This window comes from Lepeophtheirus salmonis, chromosome 1 (genome assembly GCF_016086655.4).
Source record: "Lepeophtheirus salmonis chromosome 1, UVic_Lsal_1.4, whole genome shotgun sequence".
NCBI lineage: Eukaryota > Metazoa > Arthropoda > Copepoda > Siphonostomatoida > Caligidae > Lepeophtheirus > Lepeophtheirus salmonis.
Window position 1 is genome coordinate 46,708,011 of NC_052131.2, and position 9,816 is coordinate 46,717,826.

Sequence of the window (9,816 nt, forward strand, 5' to 3'; positions counted from 1 at the left end):
TGACCTCGTTACTTTTTCGTTTCCTTTTTAACATACTGGCAGGCAATATTATTTACAGTTATATATGTATATATATTACACTTTTTGTGGAAATAAGAAGCATATAGCAAACCCATTGGTGAAAATTACAGTCAACTTTGATTCAATTTGTGTATTTTTATATATATTTTATATGAAGGTTATTATATCAAATTATATTTTTAATTTATAATGGAGTCAAGCATATATTTGTCATCTTTCAATGAATAATGATTTGGCAATTCATATATGATAATTTTTTTTAGATTATGTTTGACTTCAAACCTAAATTTAAATTTCGTAGTCACATTTCACCCAAGCAATATTGATGTTACATTGGTTCTAGGTAGATTGACCACAGGAAAATTGACATTTGTAGAAAATTGCATGCAATTATACTATTTACAGTGTTGTCCCTGCGAATCGTGAACTAATTTATCACGATTCTCAAAAAAAATACATCTATTAAGACAATGAGACTTTCAATATACAAAAAAATCTCAAAGTGGTCATCATTGCTCTCCAACTTGTACTGGGCCCTAGGCCTGAAGACCTTGTAGTTCCTCTTCACGTATTCCTCCAAGATGTCATGCCACTCCTTCTCAACAGCAGTATGTTGAGAAGATGAGTTGATGTTATTTAGGACATCATCATTCACATGGGATATGATACAACCCTTCCTTTTGATGGTGCTCCAGATCCTATAGTCAAGAGGATTTCAATATTTGGAGAATATAAGCCATATTGACCGGGTCTGGAAACTTGCAAAGTTGTCCCTACACAACTTTTGAGTTTGTGACCTACCACTTACAGGCTTCATCTTATTGCGCTTCAGGTTTTTAATCATGAAAATGAGACCCATGGAGCAGGAGATGATGCAAGGGATCTCGGCATAAATTATTAACGTGTCAAAAAGTGTCGACATAACATTTATTTTAACCTCCATGGGTCAGGCCTATCTTTATATTTGACAGATCAGTAGATGAACCCCTATAAATGTAGTATCATCGATGGCAAATTTTTGCTATTGGTAATTTTCGTATGGTAAATTTTCTGATGGCAATATACCAAAGAGCATTTTTCATGTTGATATATCCTCCATATACAGTTTATTTTCATATTTTCCCCCAATTTTGCATATTTAGTATTGTTTGAAACTGTGTTTTTTTATTTTTTATTTGATGGCATATTTTTAAAAACCAATTTAAGTAACTTTTTTATGCTGAATCAACTCACACTTTTAATATTGACATACATAAAAAAATATATATATACTCATTTTACCACGTATTAATTTTCAATTCAACCAATTTATGTATATCTATACATTTTATAAGTGACAATTTGTAGGGTTGCTAAAAAAAGAGTTAATTTAATTTCCACTTACGAAATAATACGATTATATGATCTTTGACTTTCTAATCATTGATTCTTGTATAATCAAGGTATGTTGGGAGTACGTTAGACAGTCCAGAGTATACTAAATTAACATCTTGAATTAGTTATTAGTCTCAATGATAATGTACTGGAAAAAAAGGAACAAGTCGTCCTAAACGCTTTATTCTATTCAGAAAATGTGTGTAATTTAAGACTTATTCTCCTGAATAAACTGTATTCATAATTATTCATATTTTATATTTCCGACTCTCTCTTCTGCAAAGGGATCTGGAATCAAGAAAACAATCTTTTTATAGACTCTAGTTAATATACAGGGTGGAATCTTAAAAACTTTAAAAATTGAAACAGGCTGGGGGAACAAAACTTCATTTTTATAATGCTCAGCAATTAAGCAGTAGAAGTACTAGCAGGGTAGGCGTGGTTTCCTTCTACAGGCGAGATCCTAAATTCTCTAGATTTTTTTTTTAAATTCAGTCAGTTACTAGTAGTCGGAAACAGACGATTTGTTCATAAGGATCGGATTCATACTGCAAGCAAAACACAGAGTAGTAGATAGTTTTGAGTTGCCATTTAGTAAAGGGTTTCTTATTTTTGAGCTCTCGGCTATCAAATTAACTGATTGAAAACGTGACAACCGTCGTGAGGTCAGATCTCACTTCAAGAAAAAGGCTTTGACACTTCAACAAGATGGTGCCCCCTCCACAAGTATAACATGAATGTGTCTTTTGGAAGATAGAGTTTGCAAATAGCTCATCCAAAATTGGATTTAGTGAACAGGATATAATTATCATGGAGATGATCCGTGTCTGCTACGATGCCCTCCTTAACTGACACAAAGCTGTAATTTCTACAATAAAAAACTTTTTTTTTCTTCTCCTGTATGGGTAATAAAGAAGAAAATTATGCTCTACATAATTTAATTACCACTAATTATATTTTATGACTTAATTTCATTGTGATAACAACATTTCTTTTATTTTGTATGGTCAAGAGGTCGACTTATTTCAATAGAAATGTTTATTTTTTTATCTTAAGTTGATAAATTGATTCATAAATAGTATTTAAAGAATAGATATATTCTTTTTAATTAATTATAAAACCATTTTTTTTCCTCAGAATCAACCAAATTATAATTAATAGACATTAAGTAATGATGTGACAATCATTGCCATGACCGTTGTCACAGTTGAAAAAGAACAACACCCCTGAAAATTAACACTAAATGATTAAAACACATAAAAAACATGGAAGTATTGTTATTCTAAAAATAAAACCAAACCTGGCATTATTCATTGTAAATTATGAAAAAGTGTATTCAACTACTCCGGTCTTCTCTACTCATGAGCTCCTCAGTGTTTAAATTAGAGTTTTCTTTGGATATATGTATATATACCATAAGTAGATTAATAGTACGTCTATCATGTGTATATTTACTTTGTTACAAAAGTAAGCCTTTCAAGACACACTTCACTTAAAAGGAAAGAAAATGTCATATTATATCTTTAAGTGGTTATAATCATTGACTAAGCATTCATTCAAATTTGTACTAACATTAAGTATTTTTCCCAAATCAGTGTTCTCAGCTTTAGGGGGTTGAGTATGAATTGGTAACGTGAACAATTATTACATTGTTCTTAATAATTGTCTTACGACCTGTTTATTTTGAGACTTTTTCTGTTTCTTTTTTATTGAAAGATTGCGGAACAGAATAAGGGTGACAATGTGTGCCTAATATTATGTCGTGAAGTGAGAGTCAAATTTTCATAGCTCCAATATTTACTTTACAGAATTAAGCTAGGAAAATCTATTATTTAGTTATGAGCACAGGTGTTTTCCAATTTTTACAAGAAAATGGCTAATAAATTCATTTTAAAATTCAAATTTTTCTCTGTAATTATGTTTTAACATTAAATATTCGAATTTTAGGATGATATATAGACAATAATAATAATATTTTTAATTTTGAGTTATGAAAATGGGGCCCTCAACCCTCGAAATAGTATCCAAATGTTGACTGATTAAATACGTATTACACTTTGTTAAGCTATCTTTACAATGAAATGAATAAAAAGTACATCAAAAGCTTGTCAAATATAGCCTAAATTCAAACTGATTTTTGGGTATTTTTTTTACTTTCTTTTTGGACTAGGAAAGGTTGAGAGATAAAATAATAATTATATTGAGAAAAATGCAATTATATATGTTACTGACAAAGTATGAAAATCTGCCAGTATATATATATACCTAAATAATGTATATCATGCCTGATGGTCTCAGGCAAATTATTTAAAAACGACATTTTATTCATTAAGTAGGTATTATATATACAGCCGGGGTCACATGTCAGGAAAGTATAAAATACATATAAGTTATAGACTGTAAATAGCAATACAAAGTCAAACATAGTGCATAGGACTTATGCTTAGTACGTGTTAATTTATTCCTCGTAATCAACAACCTATTTGGATTAAATACTCATTAAGACGAAATGAGCTAAAGTATTTGAATTGGACAAAGGGGAGATTACGTTCAAATATATTAATAATTGCCGAAACCTTAGAATCTAGATATATTTGAAGATCTAAGAACAGGGTTTTACCGAACAAATTGAAGTTTTTATATGGACAACCTAGGTAATTCGGGTTTGGATCTGCTTTATATCCTTATAAGTTATAGCTTACAAGGATAAAATTTGGATTTCGTCATAATAATGAACAAATATTTGATTAGTTTCAAGATGAAGAGTACCATTGGGATTGTGGTGTATCTTTTTCCATCATTAGAAATTACGCATTTATTATAAATAAAGTGTTCTTTTAGTTGGTGGGTCAAAAAATAAGACAAAGGAACCAGATAATAAAAATAGTATTTGGGTGTACGATTGCGTTTAACACAACTCCCCCAGCCCTATTTATGTGGAACTTACGCGACATATTTATTTTCATCATTTATAGAAAACACATTTTCTCAACATTTTTTCCCCATGGTTTCTATTGCCCGTATGTCGAAAGACAGCGTATCAGGGCATGAACATCTCCAGGATTTGCCTTTTGCATAAAAAAAGTTAATCGTAATTCAGAATGTTATTCTAGTCTTTCCTGCTGCAATAAGTAACATGCAGAAGTCAGTTTTGTCCGCATGTAACAAGATTTTTTAATCGTAGATGTATCTGTGTGTAACATCAGAGAGTCAGAATAGTTTTTTGCGAATCGTATAATAACTAGTGATATTCCATCTTTTATATTTTCAGTATCAGTTTTGATATCATTTTTTTCTGAAAAAATATTTTTTTGAAGGTTCATTTTTTGAAATGCCTAATTCATATAAAGTTTTCTAATCCCATCTTGTCAACATTTAATACTTTGCCTAAACAGTTACTGGTCATTTATATGTAATACCTAGGGAAAGTATACAAAAATCATTTAATTAGATTGTTTGCCTGACACAATCAAGCATTATATACATTATATTGATATTCTTTATAATGCTTAGTTATACATGTTGCAAAGAAACTTATATACAAACATGATTTTTTACATTTAAAACAATCAAACATTATATGATTATATGAGCCATGCCCACAGAAATGACCAGCAATTATTTGTTGTTCATATTTCTTTTTTCAAACAGGTTTTGTATAGTCTACCAAATTCATCATTTTGATATCCATAAAAAGTGACCCATTTACTTGGAAATATTTTTGTATATTATAATTATAATTATTAAAATGGATCTTTGTGCGATTATTATGTATCTACATATTCAATAATAATAATTTTTTGGGCTTGTGCTCATTAAAAAGTATAAGTAACAATCTTAATTGGGACCTACCTATAATACGGAAGCGTTTTGTTATATGTATACATACAGGATTAAGAACTAACGGCTATTTGCTTGCAAAAAAAAAAACTGCACAATTTAAAAAGCAATCAAACAAATATTTTTGGATTTATTGATCATTTTTTGATTGCTTGAAGTTAGATTACTCAAATTTATTGAAGTAATTTTTGAAGTGTATATTAAATACATATTATAGGAGATACTAAACTATTGGTAAAATTGAAAATCCTTTAGGATATTTAATTAATATAAATACATTTTTTTAAACTGTGTTTTAGACATCAGAGGAAACCAAATATTCAGAGCCTAATAGACAACGTTTTAGGAAAAAGTTTTGTCTCCTGAAATGAGTGTCCATTAGTTCAAATCTCGTTAGCTTCTATAAAAGGACAATATACATATGATAAGTAAATTGACTTCAAGATATTTCCCATATCGGACAGATTAAGTGTAATATTACTAACACTTCATTGATACAATCAAACCAATAAACTATTGTATACATGTATGGCATAATATCAAATATGTATAAAATCTCCAAGAAGAATCAAATTATGTAAGAAAAAAATCTTAGACATCTAATATTGAACTATGAAAATCAGAAAGTTTAATTATGATAATCGTACAACTGTTTATCATTGTAATTAAATATGTTTTATTTATGGGGTTTATTTTATCCAGTTCAATAACCGTGTTATAAAAAGCATGTTCTCCAACCAATGGTTAAACAACAATCAGCTAATAAATTACTTATTCTTATTTTTTTTTTCTCCCTAAAATATTCGTATCCGTCAAACCCTATTTACAAATGACTTATAAAACTTTATACGAATTAAATAAATTAAAAATAAAATGTGGAAGGATGTTGATATACAATTCAGTAGAACTAATGGATAATACCATACCACAGAAAATATAAAAGCTTTAAAAGAAGAAAGCATGTATCTGTATTTATTATGTTGCATATAATATGGCTTCCCAAGATATTTTGTATACACTGTATATATTTGCCCGCCCCTCATATTTTCTCTTTCTACCTATAAAATTGGAGACAGGGATAGTGGAAATTTAAAATTTAATTGTCACAACGTTTTAACAATAAGGAAATAACTAGAGGAGATTGAGAGTTTGTCTTTTATGACGTATTTGGGGAGGAGAAGGATTCGGAATTGATCTGTGGACTGAGGAAGGAGGCCAAGATATAAGAAAAAGCTGTAGTGCATTGCATAAATAGACATACACTCATCCGGCATCATCCATCAGTCCACGGATTGACTGCGAGTCCCCCTCATAGTCTCTTTCCGATAGTAGGACCGTCCATCTACTCTCACGATCCTCCAAATTGAGATCCCTCTTCTCTAGATTTAATAATATCGCGTGCTTCTTGGAAATTTTGGTCTCGGACTATTTATCAAATAACTAACATGGAATGGAATTGGTAAGTAACCCATTAAGAAAGGTTTCCATTCAAATCCACAACTACTCCATAAGAGACTAACTCATAAGTTTGACCAAATAAGGATCCCTTCCCTCTACTTTCATGACTCTCCAAAATACTAATTGTCTCCTACTACTGCGATATTGTAGCAATGTTATTTCCTTATTAATTAAAGGCTGCGATACTGGAATTTGGCCTTTCTGCTGTTGCTGTCTCCAATTTCTAGAAAGAAAGAGAAAGTATGACGTACCAGCAAACTCAATTACTGTACCCGATATTTTATTTGGACTATCATATCTGTTATAATGACCTCTCTTCTTTTGAAGGCGTTCATCATAGTTAAGAGCTTCAAAATACACTTGTGCACATTCCGCTCCTTGAATGACAAAATCCTAATTAATATTCATACGAATAAGTACACAAATACACATCATTCAATGCTTTCGGTAGTACGTCATGATAGCACAAAGTAGAGGATTTTTTTCTCACACATATTATGTTAATTCATTCACATGGTAATCATGTAACACACACAAAAAAAAGACTATAACGCATGTTTGTATGTATTCATTACTCGACAAAAAATATATTCCAGTCTTTTTAGGTTGTCAAAAATGACAAACCAATCCTCGATTTACCTCTTAATTTGCTCTCATTATAATATTTTTAATCGATCTGGGTAGAGAAGTATCTGACCCATAGCACTTATAATAAAAACGTTTAGGCTATCATGTTAATATGGTAACCCGTTTTTGATGAACTTGCTCGTTTTATTATTTGACTAATCTTACACGTGCTCGCTTTAACGTGATTTACACGTTGTTTCTTTCTTATTTAATTTATTTAGTTATTTTTACAAAAGAGTCTTGAAGTTTAAAACACGTTAAATTATTATCGTGTTTTCCTTTTTTTAAATTAATTGGAAATGTTATTTTCTTACTTTATAATTGTTTTGCATCAAGTTAAAGCTGTATCTAAATAGATATTACTTAAAAAAAAGAAGACTAGGCCTAGCGGCACCACCAGGGCAATGGAGAAAAAAAAAGCAAGGAGGATGATAATTCAATAGAATTGTTTATTGAGAAATTTCATTTTTATTTGTATTTTATAGCTTTTTATTGGAATTTTATTTGCAAATTCAGCTGCCTTTTTATGTATTATTTGGACATCCCTAGTCATAAATCTTGGATTTGTCCTTGGAAAGATTTCCTACTCAATCTTCCCCTCTTTTTTTTTTTTGGCCGGATCTTTTTTACCTCTCAACAGTTTTTCCGTCCTGTGGTCTTAGCTTTTTTTTTATTTTCTTCACTCCTGGCTTGGATTGAAGAATAAAGGAACGAAAAAAATAATGAATTATAGATAAATAATATAATAATAAGTTCTAGCCTCACAACTCCTACTTTTCACTTCAGGTATAGTGTCTCTTTGAAAGAGGTATATAATGAAACTTCAACAAATAATTTGACATATTTCGTTATTACGTCATTTCACCTGTTGTTGTTACAATAAACAAAATGATAAAGACCTAGGACGGATAAAATTTTATAAGGAATGGACTGACAGAATTGCATTCTCTTTTTCTTTTTTTTACCAATCCAACACTATTAGTTATACAACTAATATTCAACTTTACACGACGCCTCCAACGGACCTAAAAGTTCCCACTTAGCCAACTATATTGGACAATCATAGAACATGTGGTACTCGTTTCCCCACTTGGCGTATAGCTTTATTTGAAATTAAATATGTGGTGCATCAAAATATAAACAATATTTTACAACAATCAAGAAAAGGAAAATATCCCACATACATACAGCCAAATATTTCATAGACTCTGGATTCAAGTTTGTACAATGAATGAATATACTCAATAATTGTAGTTGCAGTTTAGAACCTTTATTTGATTTAAGAGATTTATATTTAACCCAATTCCAAAAAAATTTATAAATTTCTTATTCGTTAATTGTAATATGTATCTCACGTTGTATAAGTGCAATAGATGAACGCTAGAGGGAGTACTAAAACAACTCCTTCAACAGTTTTTGAGTACGTGTGAAAAATGGACACTAATAAAGAGAAAATACGGCATAATTTAGAGTTTTTCATCAAACAAGTAGAAAATGCTAGTCAGGCGGCTGAAAATGTGAACAAGGTTTATGGTCTCGATAATGTAACAGCCAATCACATGCAATTTTGGTTTCATCGATTCTGTACTGATAATTTAGATGCCAAAGAAGCAACACTCTCTATTAGAACAATCGTCGATAATGTGGATAAAATAATGGAAACAGTGGAGTACAACCGATATGAAGGCACTGTTTTAATTGTCAAGGAGATTAACACTTATGAAAAAAAATTCAAAAATAACAAAATTTATTAAAAATAATGGATTGATTTTCACTACGCCTACTTCATTAGGTGTTGTTAAAATTTGGTTTTCTTTATGAAATTAGCTGTTTAAATTGTTCTTTCAAATGAATCTAAAATGAAGAGAGAAGAAAATGTATTTGCAACCTTGAATGAATAATATTCAAGTCTACATAGATACAAAGTATACTGTCCCGTTTTAAAGTCATCTTATATTTCTTTTGTATCAAAGAATATTTTCTTGCATTTTAATAAAAAATAGGTGTATGCCAAGTTTCAGTCTTCAAATCCCATTTTTCATACTCTCAAGCCAAGTATTAAACATTTTCTAGTGAATTAAACAATAATTTTGTTTGAATTAAAGCTTTTACTTTACAGGGCTATAATCACTAAGATTGGAACCCAATAATAGTAGTAATTATCAGTGGGCAATTTATGGTGTGTCATTCATATAGTCACTCTAGTCAGCCCCCCTCCCCAATAACCAAATTTTCACTACTAATCCCTCCACAAACAAAAGATTAATGAATACATTCGTATTTATCGCTCCAGTCAATGCCCGTAGGAATTTTTTAAATTTTAGAAGTAAAGAATTTGATCTAAATTAAATTTTATTGTTACTTGCTGTACTCCAAATATATATTTTTTTAATTTGAGATCGTGAATAAGTCATATGAAACCCTTGTACATCTTCAAAATTCAGACTTCTCATTCTTTATTGAAATCAGTCAATGTTAGCTTAAAAATTGAAATGG